The sequence below is a fragment of the Chiloscyllium plagiosum genome, unplaced genomic scaffold (assembly GCF_037043375.1).
Source record: "Chiloscyllium plagiosum isolate Xiang-an unplaced genomic scaffold, Cpla_swu_hap1 HiC_scaffold_19, whole genome shotgun sequence".
Classification (NCBI taxonomy): domain Eukaryota; kingdom Metazoa; phylum Chordata; class Chondrichthyes; order Orectolobiformes; family Hemiscylliidae; genus Chiloscyllium; species Chiloscyllium plagiosum.
Window position 1 is genome coordinate 42,304,569 of NW_028270157.1, and position 16,338 is coordinate 42,320,906.

Sequence of the window (16,338 nt, forward strand, 5' to 3'; positions counted from 1 at the left end):
AGGAATCTGGATGTGCTGGTTGATGGGATGGTGGAGAGGAGAACAGTGCTCTATCCTGCGGACTGGAAAAGGAAGCCATGCCACCAGACCCAGACAAACTGGACCACAATACTAACTTGGGTCAGTGCAGTTTCTGTGTGAAATGCAATAGATAACAGTGCGGGAAGAGACTTAATGATCTTCCATTTTCCACAAAGTCAGGAGCCATTGTCTTCCCTCTGCTATCATGTACTCACAATGCCACACTCACTCTGACTCTGTCATTGTATACACCTCTCATCAAAGCTCACAAGAGTATAACTCTTATAGCTGCCTATATCATGTCTGCTAAACAGCTCTCACTTACCTCATTTTCTCAAACTATCAACCTTACTTACTGTCACCTCAATTAGTAGGGACACCTTGCTATCATTCCTGCTCATTCATCACCATTAAATACCCTTTTAGCCATTTCCATCATTATCCCTCTCTTTGTCTCATTGTAGGAAGAATTGGCCCACCCTCTGGACTGACATCTCCATAGCACCCTGAAGGATATATCTGGAACCCCCACCAGACCAGCTGCATTTTGCCTGCAGGGCTGACAGTGGTCCAATCACTGATTGGATTCTGATTGACCCTTTGACTGTGGCAATACTCCTGATGGACTGGTCTGACTTAATCCAATCCTGATTGTTCCCTTTTGCCCTTGAAACATGGCCATTTGGTTGAAGTACATGCAATGCTGTTGCTGCATAAAATGCTGGCAGATGCTGAAGCTGTGACATTGACATATCCCAGGGCCATACAGTAATATATCCACCCTTTGTCTGTTCAGTGGTCTGACAATGATAAAGTGTCTGCCTTTTCCTCTGTGCTAAAAACAGTGTAAGTCGCAGAGGCTGTGAGCCTCTGGTAAGCAGGTCTCCAAGTAATTAAGCCACCAAGTGCTAAGAAATGAATCTATAGCAGTAAAATAGGTCCTGTCCAAATGCATAATATGTATGTGAGTCCCTGCAAGTAAAGTGACCTAGAAGTAGTATGCAAGTTGCTGGTATTCCTGATCTCCAAACTGAAATTCTGAAGGCTAAAGAGCAGACATGATGATGTGGTGAGGCAAGGGGTTTGCTGATGCACTCATATATGGATCCAAGGCAGATGACAAAACTGTTGTGGAGCATGCAGAGATATGTGGTGAAGACCGAGTTGGATTAGGGCCTGGAAAAACAATTCATGAGTTGTTGCTGCTGTCAGTTAACCATTCTGAACTTCATATTGGTGTCAGACCTCCTGGGTAGTGGTGCCCTGCTATTCCTGAAATCATCTCAAATGTAAAGAAATTGATTAAAATTGTTCAATTTTACATAAACAGATAAGTCTAATTCAGAGCTTTTATTACTAACAATAAAATCACAGCCAATGTCAAGAAAGAAGCATAAATCGCTAACTTATAATTTTACAATTTAAATACTACCCACTTCTGCTCCTTGGAGCAAAAATCACCAGTTTGGTGATTTGATTTCCTTCGATTCCCTTCCAATTTGTTTTGATTCTTTGTTGAGGATGTGAGGTTGTGAACATACTGATTTTTAACTTATCATTTGTTGGTTGGAGATTTATCCTCTCAATGTCTTTGAAGGCAGCATTTCCCCTTTTCCTTTTCTTTCAAGAAAGGAAATGCAGAGATGGAAAGAATAACTGACTCCTTGGAATTTTTTTCTTCAATCACAGAAAGGAAAGAAAAAGGGAAGCATTTGGATGCTTCCTTTTCTCACAAGCTGGATGTCTCTGCAATATTATCTAAGCACAAAGCTGTAGCCACTTTCCCAGGAACCAGTCAAGAAGTTGTTACTATGCTGAGCACTTATAGAGTCATAGAGTCATAGAGGTGTACAGCACGGAAACAGACCCTTTTGTCCAACCTATCCATGCCGACCAGATATCCCAACCCAATCTAGTCCCACCTGCCAGCAACCGGCCCATATCCCTCCAAACCCTTCCTATTCATATACCCATCCAAATGCCTCTTAAATGTTGCAATTGTACCAGCCTCCACCACTTACATATAGAATTGGTCCTGTTTGAAAAACCAGTCAAATGTCTATCACTGGGCAAAACTGTCCTGATTACACACCCATGGAGCTAAAGTGTCTATTATCCTGCTTTTGATTGCCTGAATGAGGCAACACCATCCATAAAAATGAGACTGTTGGACTATTAATGAGATAGATGTATGGAAATTAGGTCATCAGTGCCCTTTTGTGACATTCTCAATTCAGTGTTTAAACCTTAAGGAAAAAGTTGGAAATTCTTTTCTTAATGTTGACATACTGCATTTTTCCTTTTTGCCATATTTTCACACATTTCTTGCAATTGCTCATCCATCTATTGATTTGAAAACCATGATTGTTGTGAATTTGTATTTATACCTTTCTTTGCTCTATTCATCTCAAAATTCATTTACGCTGGAAGTGCAATACATAATTACACAGTAAGTGCCATTGAGCACTTGTGAAAGATGACAACAACAGTCCAGCTACTGAACTCATTTAAGGACAGAATAAAAATGTTTGAAAGAGAGAAAAAGGGACAATGGAGGAGCAGGGTGAAATCAGATTCACAAACAGAAATAATGCAAGGAAAAGTAATATTCGATTGAGAGTCAGCAAAATAACAGATGGAATAGAATAAACGTTGCAATTCAAAAAACAAGGAAAGGAAACAAAGGAGCAAACTGATAGGTGTCCTTTTAAGATCCTGAATGGTTTACATTGACAAAAGCCTGATTTTCTATGAAGTTGGAAAGACCGTGTATGTAATCCAATCCAGAATCTAGACATCTGACCTCTCAATCCAGCATTCAGTTTTGTCAGGGCATTTAGGTGTTGGGGATGTAGGAATGGTTTGGTGGGGAGAGCATAGGGAGTAGCTGAAAGGAACAGGACAGGAAATACTTTACTCATTATTAATTTGCAAAGGCTGCAACAGATTTAAAAGTGCAGAGTAATTTTGATCACCAGGATATGTGGAAAAACAACTTGTGGTCTTTAGACATTTGAAGGAATGGTCTAAGCCTACCAAATTTCATTGCAAACTAAGGACCCCTTTTGAGAAGAGTTAGGCACTCCTTTGGAATTGTTAAAAGTAGATATGAGTCTAAAAATGACCACAGTCTGATTAGATTCCCTACAGTGTGGAAACAGGCCTTTTGGCCCAACTAAGTCCACACCAACCCTCTGAAGAGCAACCCACTCAGACCCATTCCCCTACATTCACCCCTGACTAATGTACCAAACACCATGGGCAATTTAGCATGGCTAATTCTCCTAACCTGCACGTCTTTGGACTGTGGGAGGAAACTGGAGTGTCCCCACATAGGCACGGGGAGAATGTGCAAACTCCATACAGACAGTTGCCTGAGGTGGGAATTGAACCCAGGTCCCTGGTGTTGTGAGGCAGCAGTGCTAACCACTGAGCCACTGTGCTGCCATCTTTGGAACAGTCAAATTGTTTCAGTACCTTGCCCGTTAAAATTTTGAAACAAATCAACCAGCTGAAGATGAAAAAAACATTAGTGTTTGCAATTTCAAAAGATGTTTAAAGACATAAGCCTCAAGTGTTCATTTTACAATTAGTACTGTTTGGCTATTTCCAGAACCTATCATTAACACAGTGGGGTCCCGTAAATCCACAGTTCGATTGACAGTTGAGAGAGATCATAAAGTGATTAGCTTATGTTTTTGAAACTGTAGATTATGACCTCAATTGTGACTATATGGCTAGCATAGATGAGTTAAAAGGAAACTAGACAAATATATGATGGAGAAAGCAATTGAAGGATATGTTGATGGGACTGGATGAATAAAAGGAGGCTTACATGGCATATCACAATCCTGATGGGAGAATTGTGCTGGAAATCCAGCCCCAACATTCCATGAGCTGTCACAAATGTATAAATGACCAATTAAATCACTAAAATGGTTAATTTACCTGAGTTTGAGCGCTGTCTAAGATAACAAAAGTGATGATCACCTTATTGGGATTGTATTATAGACCCCCTAATAGTTATAGGGAAATTGAGAAACAAACTTGTAAGGAGATCTCAGCTATCTGGAAGAATAATAGGGTGGTTATGGTAGAAGATTTTAACTTTCCAAATGTAGACTGGGACTGACATAGTGTTAAGGGTTTAGATGGAGAGGAATTTGTTAAGTGTGTACAAGAAAATTTTCTGATTCAGTATGTGGATGCACTTACTAGAGAAGGTGCAAAACTTGACCTACTCTTGGGAAATAAGGCAGGACAGGTGACTGAGGTATCAGTGGGGGAGCACTTTGGGGCCAGCCACCATAATTCTATTAGATTTAAAATAGTGGTGGAAAAGGATAGACCAGATTTAAAAGTTGAAGTTCTAAATTGAAGAAAGGCCAATTTTGACGGTATTAGGCAAGAACTTTCAAAAGCTGATTGGGGGCAGATGTTCGCAGGTAAAGGGACGGATGGAAAATGGGAAGCCTTCAGAAATGAGATAACGAGACTCCAGAGAAAGTGTATTCCTATGAGGGTGAAAGGGAAGGCTGGTAGGTATAGGGAATGCTGGATGACTAAAGAAATTGAGGGTTTGATTAAGAAAAAAAAGGAAGCATATGTCAGGTATAGACAGGACAGATCGAGTGAATCCTTAGAAAAGTATAAAGGCAGTAGGAGTATACTTAAGAAGGAAATCAGGAGGGCAAAAAGGGGACATGAGATAGCTTTGGCAAATAGAATTAAGGAGAATCCAAAGGGTTTTACAAATATATTAAGGACCAAAGGGTAACTAGGGAGAGAATAGGGCCCCTCAAAGATCAGCAAGGCGGCCTTTATGTGGAGCCGCAGGAGATGGGTCAGATACTAAACAAATATTTTGCATCAGTATTTATTGTGGAAAAGGATATGGAAGATATAGAAAGTAGCGAAATAGATGGTGACATCTTGCAAAATGTCCATATTACAGAGGAGGAAGTGCTGGATGTCTTGAAATGCATAAAGGTGGATAAATCCCCTAGAAGTCTGTGGGAGGCTAGAGAAGTGCTTGCTGGGCCTCTTGCTGAGATATTTGTATCATCGACAGTCACAGGTGAGGTGCCGGAAGACTGGAGGTTGGCTAACGTGGTGCCACTCTTTAAGAAGGGTAGTAAGGAGAAGTCAGGGAACTATAGACCAGTGAACCTGACGTAAGTGGTGGGCAAGTTGTTGGAGGGAATCCTGAGGGACAGGATGTACGTGTATTTGGAAAGGCAAGGATTGATTAGGGATAGTCAACATAGCTTTGTGCGTGGGAAATCATGTCTCATAAACTTGATTGAGTTTTTTGAAGAAGTGACAAAGAGGACTGATGATGGCAGTGTGGTAGATGTGATCTATATGGACTTCAGTAAGGTATTCGACCAGGTTCCCCATGGGAGACTGGTTGGCAAGGTTAGATCTCACGGAATAAAGGGAGAACTAGCCATTTGGATACAAAACTGGCTCAAAGGTAGAAGACAGAGGGTGGTGGTGGAGGGTTGTTTTTCAGACTGGAGGCCTGTGACCAGTGGAGTGCCACAAGGATCAGTGCTGGGTCCTCTAAGAGGTACAGTTAGTAAGTTTGCAGATGACACCAAAATTGGAGGTGTAGCGGACAGCGAAGAAGGTTACCTCAGATTACAACAGGATGTGGATCAGCTGGGCCAATGGGCCAAGAAGTGGCAGATGGAGTTTAATTCAGATAAATGCGAGGTGCTGCATTTTGGGAAAGCAAATCTTAGCAGGACTTATACACTTAATGGTAAGGTCCTAGGGAGTGTTGCTGAACAAAGAGACCTTGGAGTGCAGGTTCATAGCTCCTTGAAAGTGGAGTCGCAGATAGATAGGCGAGTGAAGAAGGCGTTTGGTATGCTTTCCTTTATTGGTCAGAATATTGAGTGCAGGAGTTGGGACATCATGTTGCGGCTGTACAGGACATTGGTGAGGCCACTTTTAGAATACTGCTTTCTATTCTGGTTGCCCTGCTATAGCAAGGATGTTATTAAATTGGCAAAGGTGCAGAAAAAGATTTACAAGGATGTTACCGGGACTGGAGGGTTTGAGTTAGAAGGAGAGGCTGGATAGGCTGGGCCATTTTTCCCTGGAATGTAGGAGGTTGAGAGCTGATCTTACAGGAGTTTATAAAATCATGAGAGACATAGTTAGGATGAATAGCAGAGGCCTTTTCTCTAAGGTAAGGGAGTTCAAAATTAGTGGGTATAGGTTTAAGATGAGAGAGGAAAGATTTAAAAGGGACCTGAGGGGAATGTTTTCACACACAGGGTAGTGCACATATAGAATCAACAGCAAGGGGGAGGGTTGGAGGCAGTTAAAGGACATTTGGAAACGTACATGGATCGGAAGGGTTTAGAGTGATGTGAGCCAAATGCAGGCAAATGGGGCTAGTTTAGTTTGGGAAACCTGGTCAACATGCATGAATTGGACTGAAGGGTCTATTTTCATGCTGTAGGACTCTATGTGTCTGAGTTTTGTGGGCAATGGTGAGAAACATGGAAAGATACAAAAATGGAAACATTAGAAACATCAAGAAAAGTAATTCCAACTTCTTTCTTAATGTTCAATTTCAAAATCTCACTCATGAGTGAAGACTAACTTATTCCTATGTATTTGCATCTCAATAATAACTCAACTTGCCAAATTTTTATGTAATTTCCAATTCTCCTCTTTTTCTCCGAGAAACTAATATTACAAACGCCGAGCATGGAAATTACCATAGAATCCATAGGCCAGATTTGCAGTCATAGCCTGGATGAGGTGATCATAGATTGTCATCAAGATAACTTCTTAGAGCAGAACTTGCAGGAACCAACCAGAAATCAGAGTATTTGGAATTCGTATTACGTGAAGTGAATTAATGAATTTGGAGGAAAGGCACTCCTAGATAGCAGTGAGCAAAATATGGTTGAAGTTTACATCCAGTTTGAAAGGAATCGGATTGGAGCTAAGATTGTATTTAAACTTCAAAAAGAGCACTATGTGGACACACAAACCGAGCTTGCTAAAGTGAACTGGCATACCAGGGTAAGGGATAGATCAATGGAGACACAATGGCAACACTTAAGAGGACATATTTTAGAATACTCAGAATGAAAATATTCCTACTCTGAAGGAAAATTCTAAAGTGAAGACCCACTATCTGTAGTTAACTAAAGAAATTAGGGAAAGCATCAACCTTAAGAAAATGAATACAACTGTGTCAAGACAATTGGAAAGTCAGATGATTGGTCAGATTTCAAGGAAAAAAAAGCAGCAAATTACTAAAAGACTAGCTAGGAACATAAAAATGGATAGCTAGAGTTTCTGTAGTTATTTAATAAGGAGAAGGTGAAATACTGTGAGTGTTGGCAAGTGAGGATGCGAAGCTAGTATAGATAAGGAGGAAATAGCAGATGTAGTGAACAAATATTTTGCTTCTATTTTCATTATAGAGTCATGCTGAGTTCTAGAAAGAGAGAAAGGACCTTAGTTAAGTTACAATCACAAGGCAAACTCTACTATGCACACTGGTGACACAGAAGGCTGGATCCAGAAAAAAATCATCATATAGTCTTAAAATAAGTTGCTAATGAAGTAGTTGATGCATTAGGTGTTAGTTTTTCAAACTTCATTAGATTCAGGAAAGGTTCCATCCGACTGGAAAGTAGCAAAACTAACCCCTCTATTCAAGATGGAAGGGAGGCAGTCAATTTAAAATAATATAGTCCAGTTAGTTTGAAGTCTGTCTTGGGAAAATAACATCAAAGAGATTAAAGCTGCCCACATAGAAAAACTCAAGGTAAGTGGTAATGCTCAGCACTGTTTTGTTAAAGGAAAATCTTGTTTAAACAATTTATTGGAATTCTTTAGAAACAGGGGAACAGGAGGAGGCCATTCAGTCCTTCGAGCCTATTCTAACATTCAATGAGATCATGGCTGGTCTGTAGCATAACTCCATTTACATGCCCTGGGCCCATGCCTTTGCATAACAAAAATTTGTCAATCGCAGATTTAAAATTAAAAACTGTTCCATCATCCATTGTCATTTGTGGAAGAGTTCCAAGATTTTGAAGGAGTAACGTGTGTTATGGATAAAGGAGAGTCCTTAAAAGTATGGTACTTTACTTTTCAGAAGGTATTTCATAAGATGCGTCATAAAGTATTATTGCAGAAAATAGAAGCTCATGGTATAGAGGAACGTTTGTCTGTTTGGTAGCATGAGATGTGGGAAGTCCTGCAGGGGGTCTGTGCTGGTCACTCAATATTTTACAATTTATCTCATTGACTTGGATGAAGAGAGTGAAGGTATGAAAGCTAAAATCATACACAACACAAAAATAGGTAGGGAAGCATGTTGTGCAGATCTGTAAGGAGGTTGTAGATGATGTAGATAGGTCCAGTGAGTGAGAAAACATTCAGCAGAAAGAGAATGATATGGGAAAATATGAAGTTGTTCACTTTGGCAGGAAGAACGAAAGAACAAAATGTTACTCAAACAGAAAATAATGGCAGAATACTGTGCTGCAGAGGGATTTAGGTGTTGTCATACATGAAAAATAGTTTGTGCAGTTAGAGTACATAATTGTGAAGATGAATGGGATATTATAAGTGGACTTGAGTATGAAAACATGGATATTATACCTCAGTTATACAGAGCATTTGTCAGACCACATCTTGAATATTGTGGGCAGTTGTGGTCTGCTTATTTAAGGAATGTTGCAAAGGTTCACTTTAGAAAAGGTTTACTAGATTAATATTTGGAATGAATAGATTGTCTTAGGATTTGAGGTTGGTGTTATATTCACTGGAGTTTAGATGAATGAGAAATGTTGATTGAAGCATATAACATGTTGCAGTTCTGAAGAAAAGCCACATCAGACTCAACATGTTAGCTCTGTTAAGCAGCATTTTCTGGTTTCACTTAGCTCATCAAGCCTGCTCCACCATTTAATTAGATCATAGCTAATCATCTGCCTTTATGCCATTTTCCAAAATTACTTCCGTATCTATTCATATCAGCAGTCTCCATAAAGCTATCGATTTCTGTCTTGAACATGCTCAGTGATTGAACTTCCACAGTCCTCTGGGGTAGGAAATTTCAAAGACTCACCGAGTAAAATAGTTTCTTCTCATCTCTGTCTGTAATGTTGAGATAATTATCCTGAGATAATTATCCTGAGATAATTATTCTGAGGTAATAATCCTTAGTTTTAAACTCACCAGCCTGTCATGCCCTAGAAGAATTTTGTAAATTTCAATAAGTTCACACTTCCTTATTAAAACTCTCAGGAATACAGACCCTCAATCTCTCTTCAAAGGGCAATCCTGCCATCCCATTGCATCAACTATCACATTGTTGAGAGGGTGCTTATTACAAATTTGAACTGTTGAGTTTAATGTGCACATCCAACACAAATGATTGGGAGGTTGAGGGTGAGATGCTAGTTATATGAGACAAGTAGAGGTGCAGGGTATACTCATCAACAAGTTATGACAATTCGCAACTCATGGTGTATCTTTCATTGACCTGAACATGCTGATTGATCTATATGTTAATAATGGTTTGAGTTGTGAGCCTGCTATTATTTGTCCAGTAATATTTGACCCCATATCATTAATTGAAGAATAAATCATATGGGGAGGTGACAGACTAGTGATATTATCAGTAGACTGTCAGTCTAGAAACTCAGATAGTGTTCTAAGGGCCTGGTTTCAAATCCCACCATAGCAGCTGGTGGAGTTTGAATTCAATTTTGAAAATTCTGGAATTAATAATGTAATGATGATTACAGGTCCATTGTTCAAAAGGTCCCATCTGGTTCACTAATGTCTTCTAGGGAGGGAAACTGCCATCCTTACCTGGTCTGGCCAACATGTGACTCCAAACCCACAGCAATGTGGTTAACTCTTAACTACCCTCTGGGCAAGTAGGGATGGGCAATAAATGCTGATCTAGCTAGCGACGCCCTCATCCCATGAATTAAGTTTTAAAAAAGTCTATTTGGGGCTCACCCCAATTCTCACCTAAAACATAGGATGGGTAAGACTGCAGCAAATAAACTGTTTCATGTTTTTAATCACTTGTCATTCAGTTCTGTTTTCCAATCTTGCTTAGTCTTATTTCTGTGAACCTGCTTCTTCATGTACCCTCTTCCATTCTTTACACAGTTCCTCCCTTTCCTCAGACCTCTGCCTCTTGCCTTTTTCATTGTTGCTTTTATTCTACTGCTTTAGTTCTGTTTCTCTTCTTTTCTTCCTCATTTGTCATATACTCTCTCCCAAATCTCACTTTTATCTTTCTTGCATCCTCTCAGTTTTGTTCCTCTGATTTCTTACCTTGTTCTTTATTTCATTGCTTTTTCATACTGTTATTTTCACCTCACTTCTTGCAACTTTGTAGTCATCGCATAGAGAGGATTATGAGGTGGATGAAAGAGCTACATGGCTCTTCACTTACCAAGAAAGATTTATGATAAACAAAAGCAGAAATTGCCAGGAAAACTCAGCAGGACTGACAGCATCTGTGGAGAGAAAGCAGAGTTAATGTGTTGGGTCTTGTAACCCTTCTTCAGAATGGAAGGCTTTCAAATGAACACGGGGAATGGAATTTTCAGGAATAATTCAGAAGCAAAGTAGAAATACATTTTGGAGTGGAACTTTGATCTTATTGCACCTATGTTCTGGGTGTGAAATGAATGGAATCAGGGGTAAATTTTGGAAGCAATGCTCCAATGTAGATTTGAATGACCTCTCTTCCAATTTTGGATCAGGCTATTTCATATGTCTCCCTGGCAGCATCCCAAGATAAGCAGCGAGCAAATTTCATAGTTAAGTGCAAGAACCCAGGTACTTCTCAGAGAGCTCTTGAACTGTCAGCCTACATCTATTGGTCTTTTGGCAGTTCTCGCTTAACTGCTCAAAAATGTCCAGTTTTATACCCCAAAACATCAGATATTTTCATTGGTTTTAATATTAGCAAAATACTAAATTCAAACTTGATTGGAGTTTGGTATCTTGGAGCATAATTTAAACTGATTGGCCAAATTTGAATTTGTTTTTGTCTCATGGCAACCCAGCTACTGCTAGCTGTTTTGACTAAATGTTACATTGTTACCTTTTTCAGAACACTTTGTGCTGTCAGGCAGGCTTTGCTGGCTTTTCAACTCTCTTAAAGGTACAGGACCTCTACACCTTCATAATAGTATGTGATGGTTTACTGAAAATATTTCTTGTAATGATGACATGGCCTGTCAAATTATTATTTAAATTTACCATCAATCATTTGATTTTTAATTGGTAGTGCTGGATGTTGCCCAATTATACCTCATAAATGTTGCAAAGCGTAGATACGGTGAAATCTTTTCCTCCACAAAAAGTTCAGGAACAAAGGAAACTATCTTGAAGTTATAGCATGGCTGCTTTCTACACACATCTGGAAATGTATGCTTTACACAGAGGGTAATGGAAATCATAGAATGATACAATGCAGATGGATGCCATTTGTAACAGCTTTATAGCTGGTCATATTGTCCTGCTGTTCCTACACATTTTCTCTTTTCAAGGAAATAAACCTCTATTAAAATGCAAATCCCAATCCTTTCTGGATTTATCATCGACGTTAAAGTCAAAGAATGTTGTTTAATGCATTCCATCACCCTCTCCAGTCTAGAGGCTTTCCCCTAAAAGACCATAGCTACTAGATAAATTGAGACTTTCAAGACTGACCGTGATATATTTTTGGTAGGCTTGGGTATTAAGGGTTATGGAGCAAAAGCTGATAAATGGATTTGAGGGACAGATCAGTCATCATTTGTCTGAATGTTGCAAAAAACTTGAGAGGCTAAATGGCCTACTTTTGTTCCTCCGCTTGTCAGATGTGTCAGGGAATAATGTGAGTAATAGAGAAAACCAGAGAGAGAGGGAAAGAAAGTGCACAGCTTCAGTAAATAATTTAAAATGTTTAAAAATAATCCCAATAAGTAATGGGAAACAAAACAATTATATTGGTTAGAGTAAGCACAAAGAAATAGAAACAAAATTGGAAGTGTGAAATGTTGTGACTGGAGTGCAAACAGATTAAAAATTTACCAGTCAGTGCCTGTAATCGACTTGCCAATTGTACTTGTGAATTATTCATCAAATCAGCAATGGATGGTGAAGGCCCCATGTTACTAAGGTGTCAAAAGAATTGATTTGAAATTCTGAATCCAGGCAGAATGTCACTTTCTCAGAGTGCTATAAAAAGTTATGATAGCTTTCACTGACACTTGTGTGATCTGATTCCCAGCAAGTTTAGAAAATGTGGAAACATTGCTGGAAATGCAGAGTAAATCAGACAGTAATTATAAAAAGGAACAATAAGAGGCTTTTAAAAATTTATTCATTGATGTGGGCATTGTTAGCTGGGCTAGAATTTATTGCTCACCTCTAATTGCCATTGAGAAGGTGGGGGTGAGTTGACCTCCTTCAACTGCTGTGACTTTGAGATATAGGAAATCATTAGTTCTTCCAAGAAGGGAGTTACAGGATTTTGACCCAGCGATAGCGAAGGAATTGGTGAAATAGTTCAAAGTCAGGAAAGTCTGTGGTTTGGTAGGGAGCTTGCAGGTCATGGTGTTCTCCTGGATCTGTTCTCATTGTCATTCTTAGTAGTAGAGATCAGGGGTTTGGAAGATGCTATTTGAGGAATCTTATTGAGTTATAGATTCATACAGCATGGAAACGTCCAAAAAGGTGCTGCAGTGCAACTTGCAGATGTTGTGCACTGCTGCCAGTATGTGCTGGAAGTGGAGGGAATGAATATATAAGGATGTTGGATACGATGCTATAATTAGGCAAACTGCTTTGTCCTGGTTGGTTTTGAGTATTATTGGAGCTGCAGCCACTCAGGCAAGTGAAGAGCATTCTATCATACTTCTGCTTTGCCCTATAATGGTGGACAGGCTTCAGGTAGACAGGAGTGAGCTATTCATTGCAAATTTCTAGCTCCTGATTGCTTTTTTAGCTACAGAATATATATAGCTGAACTAGTTTAGTTCATGTTTAACTGTAATACCCAGCATATTTTTATTGGTTATTCAACAATGATAATGGTGTAGTATAGTATAGGTTTCATTTGATAAGGTGTACCTTTGAGACAGTTTCATGGTATCATGATTTGTCATGTCTGAGTACAATGATTGTTGCCTTGCCTTCAGTCACACTCTCTGTGTAAAGAATAGTCTTCAGTCAATCAACTACGTGTATATAATATAGAGTAACTTGAGTAAACACTGAATCCAGACTTTGTCTATAGATCTGTGATATTAGAGCACTGTAAATAATTGACTTTGTTAATAAACTCTAAAGTATCTGATTAGGAAAGATCACAAGCTTCATGATATATGTAACACAGACTGTCATGCAGAAAACCACAAAGAGATGCCATGATTATCAAGAGAAAGATAATCATAATCTTTCATGAGATAGAATCATGGAATCATACAGCATGGAAAAAAAGACCCTTTCGTCCAACTTATCCATGCTGACCAGACATTCCAATATAACTTAGTCCCATTTTCCAACACAGTCGGTTCTGCGATAACATGCATTTCTTCAATGTGAATTGGCTGTAGCATTATTTGTAGAATGAGAACTTTCCTAACTGTATTGGCTATAATGCAATTCTGGATCCATTTGTTTAAATTGTGCTGCAATTACATGATTTTTTAAAAACACGGGATCGCAAGGGAATGGAACTATCCATTATATCAAAACAGACTGCATTTGTCCCATATCCGTCTAAACCCTGCCTATTCAGATACCTATCCAGATGCCTTTTAAATGTTACAATCGTAACAGCCTCCACCACTTCCTCTGGCAGCTCATTCCATACACGCACCACTCTCTGCTCGAAAAGATTATCCCTCAGTTCCTTTTTAAATCTTTCCCCTCTCACCTTAAATCTATGCCCTCTAGCTTGTACCCCCCCTTCACCCTATCCATGCCCGTCATGACGTTATAAAACTTTATAAAGTCACACCTCAGTGTCAGATTTTCTGGGAAAAAGGCCCCAGCCTATTCAGCCTTTCCCTATAGCTCAAACCCTCCAACCCTAGCAACATCCTTGTAAATCTTTTCTGGAGCTTCTTAAGTTAACAACATCCTTCCATTAGGAGGATGACCAGAATTGTATGAAGGTTGTCATTACCTGGCACTTGTGTGGTGCAAATGCTATTAGCTACTCATTAGCCCAAGCTAATGGGGCAGATTCACTTCCTTCTTCCAAATTATTAATATATGTTGTAAACAGTTGCAGTCCCAGCACTGATCCCTGTGGAACTCTACTAGTCACAGGTCACTAACCTGAAAAAGAATACTGATCCCCATTTGTGGTTTCCTGCCCATCAGCCAATTGTCTGTCTATGCTAATATGCTACATCCAACAATACGAGCTCTTATGGCTTAGTCTTTTGTGAGGAAACTTGTTGAACACCTTCTGGAAGTCAAATACAACACATCCACTGGTTCCTCTCTATTCAGTCTGGTTGAGATTTCCTCAAAAAAATTCAGTTTTAATCAGACACAATTTCTGTTCCATGAATCCATGCTGACTCTGCAATATTAGGTTATAAATTTCTGAATGCTCCACTACTACTTCCTTAGTAATTGATTCCAGTACGTTTCCAACAATAGACTTAAGGTTAATTGGCTAATTAGTTATCTGCTTTTTGCCTTCCTCCCATTTTGAATAGTACTGTCACTTTCGCAGTTTCCCAAACCTCTGGTACTTCTCAAGAATCCAAGGGGTTTTTCAAAATTACAATGAATGCATCTACTATCTCTGTAGCTACCTCTTTTAGAATCCTAAGATGCAAGAGATCAGGACCAAGGGAGGCTCAAATGTTGGTGAACATTATGTACTCATCAGTGAATATCCCCATTTCTGACCTTCTAATGGAGGGAAGCTCGTTTGTAAAGCAGCTGACAATGGTTTGGCAGAGGACACAACCTGAGGTACTCCTTTATTGGTGGTGGTTGGCAAATTGTTGGAGGGAAATCTGAGGGATAGGATTTACATGTATTTGAGTAGGCAAGGACTGATTAGGGATAGTCAACATGGCTTTGTGCGTGGGAAATCATGTCTCACTAACTTGACTGAGTTTATGAAGAAGTAACAAAGAAGAGTGATGATGGCAGAGCGGTGAACTTGATCTATATGAATTTCAGTAAGGCGTTCGACAAGGTTTCTCATGGTAGACTGCTTAGCAAGTTAGATCTCATGGAATACAGGGAGAACTAACCATTTGGATACAGAACTGACTCAAAGAGTCAGAGGGGGTGTGTTGGAGAGTGGCTTTTCAGACTGGAGGCCGTGAAGAGTAGTGTGCCACAGGGATTGTTGCTGGGTCCACTGCTGTTCGTCATTTACATAAATGATTTGGATGTGAATATAGGAAGTATAGTGAGTAAGTTTACAGATGATACTAAAATTAGACATGTAGTAGGCGGCAAAGAAAGTTACCTCAGAGTACAATGAGATCTTGATCAGATGGGCCAATGCGCTGAGGAGTGGCAGATGGTGTTTGATTTAGATAAATGTGAGGTGCAGCATTTTGGAAAGGCAAATCAGGGCAGCAGGTCAGACAGCATCTGAGGAGCAGCAGAATTAATGAAGTGCTTAAGCCCGAAATGTTGCTTCTCCTGCTCTTCAGATGCTGCCTTAAGCAGGGTGGGGTGGGGGGGTTGTGACACAGAGTGATGCCAATAACATGGGTTCAATTCCCACACCAGCTGAGGTTACCATGAAGGACTCTTTTTCTGAGCCTCTTCCCTCACCTGAGGTGTGGTGACCCTCAAGTTAAACCATCATCCATCATCTATCTCTAATGGTGTTTGATCTGACAGGACTATAGCATATCTAGCTTTTAACTAGTAAACTCTCTTCTTCAATCTTCATTTCTTTCTCCGTACCATTATCTCTTCCCTCTCTGTTCCCTTTTCATTCACTCTCATTCAGGCCTTGTTTTCCCTTTTACTGTATCTTCCCCTCTCCTGTGCCTCTCTCCATTACCTTCTTAATATTTTCACCTCATGTCTTTCTTTTCCAATGTCATCGGGTAGACTATTGATTCGTATTTAAAGGTTTGATCAATTTACATAATCTTTCTAAAGCATAAAGGAAGTTATTTAAATTTTAAGGAATACAGGACATGGAGAATTTTTATTTGACCATCAGCTTAAATGAAGATTTTAGTGGAGAATCTCATGAAAGGTTTCTTACTTCTGCCCTGAAATACTTGCACTGGGACAATCATCCTGCTATTTATATTTAGC

General features: G+C 39.5%; 1 protein-coding gene and 1 long non-coding RNA gene across 3 annotated transcripts in view; one reads left to right on the plus strand and one right to left on the minus strand.

The window, feature by feature from the left end:
• LOC122559633 (muscarinic acetylcholine receptor M2-like) overlaps positions 1-16,338 on the plus strand; it is an 83,758-nt gene that overhangs the window by 61,580 nt on the left and 5,840 nt on the right. The gene's annotated exons all lie outside the window — the stretch shown is intronic.
• Positions 1-16,338, minus strand: part of LOC122559634 (uncharacterized) — a 159,715-nt gene that overhangs the window by 53,027 nt on the left and 90,350 nt on the right. The gene's annotated exons all lie outside the window — the stretch shown is intronic.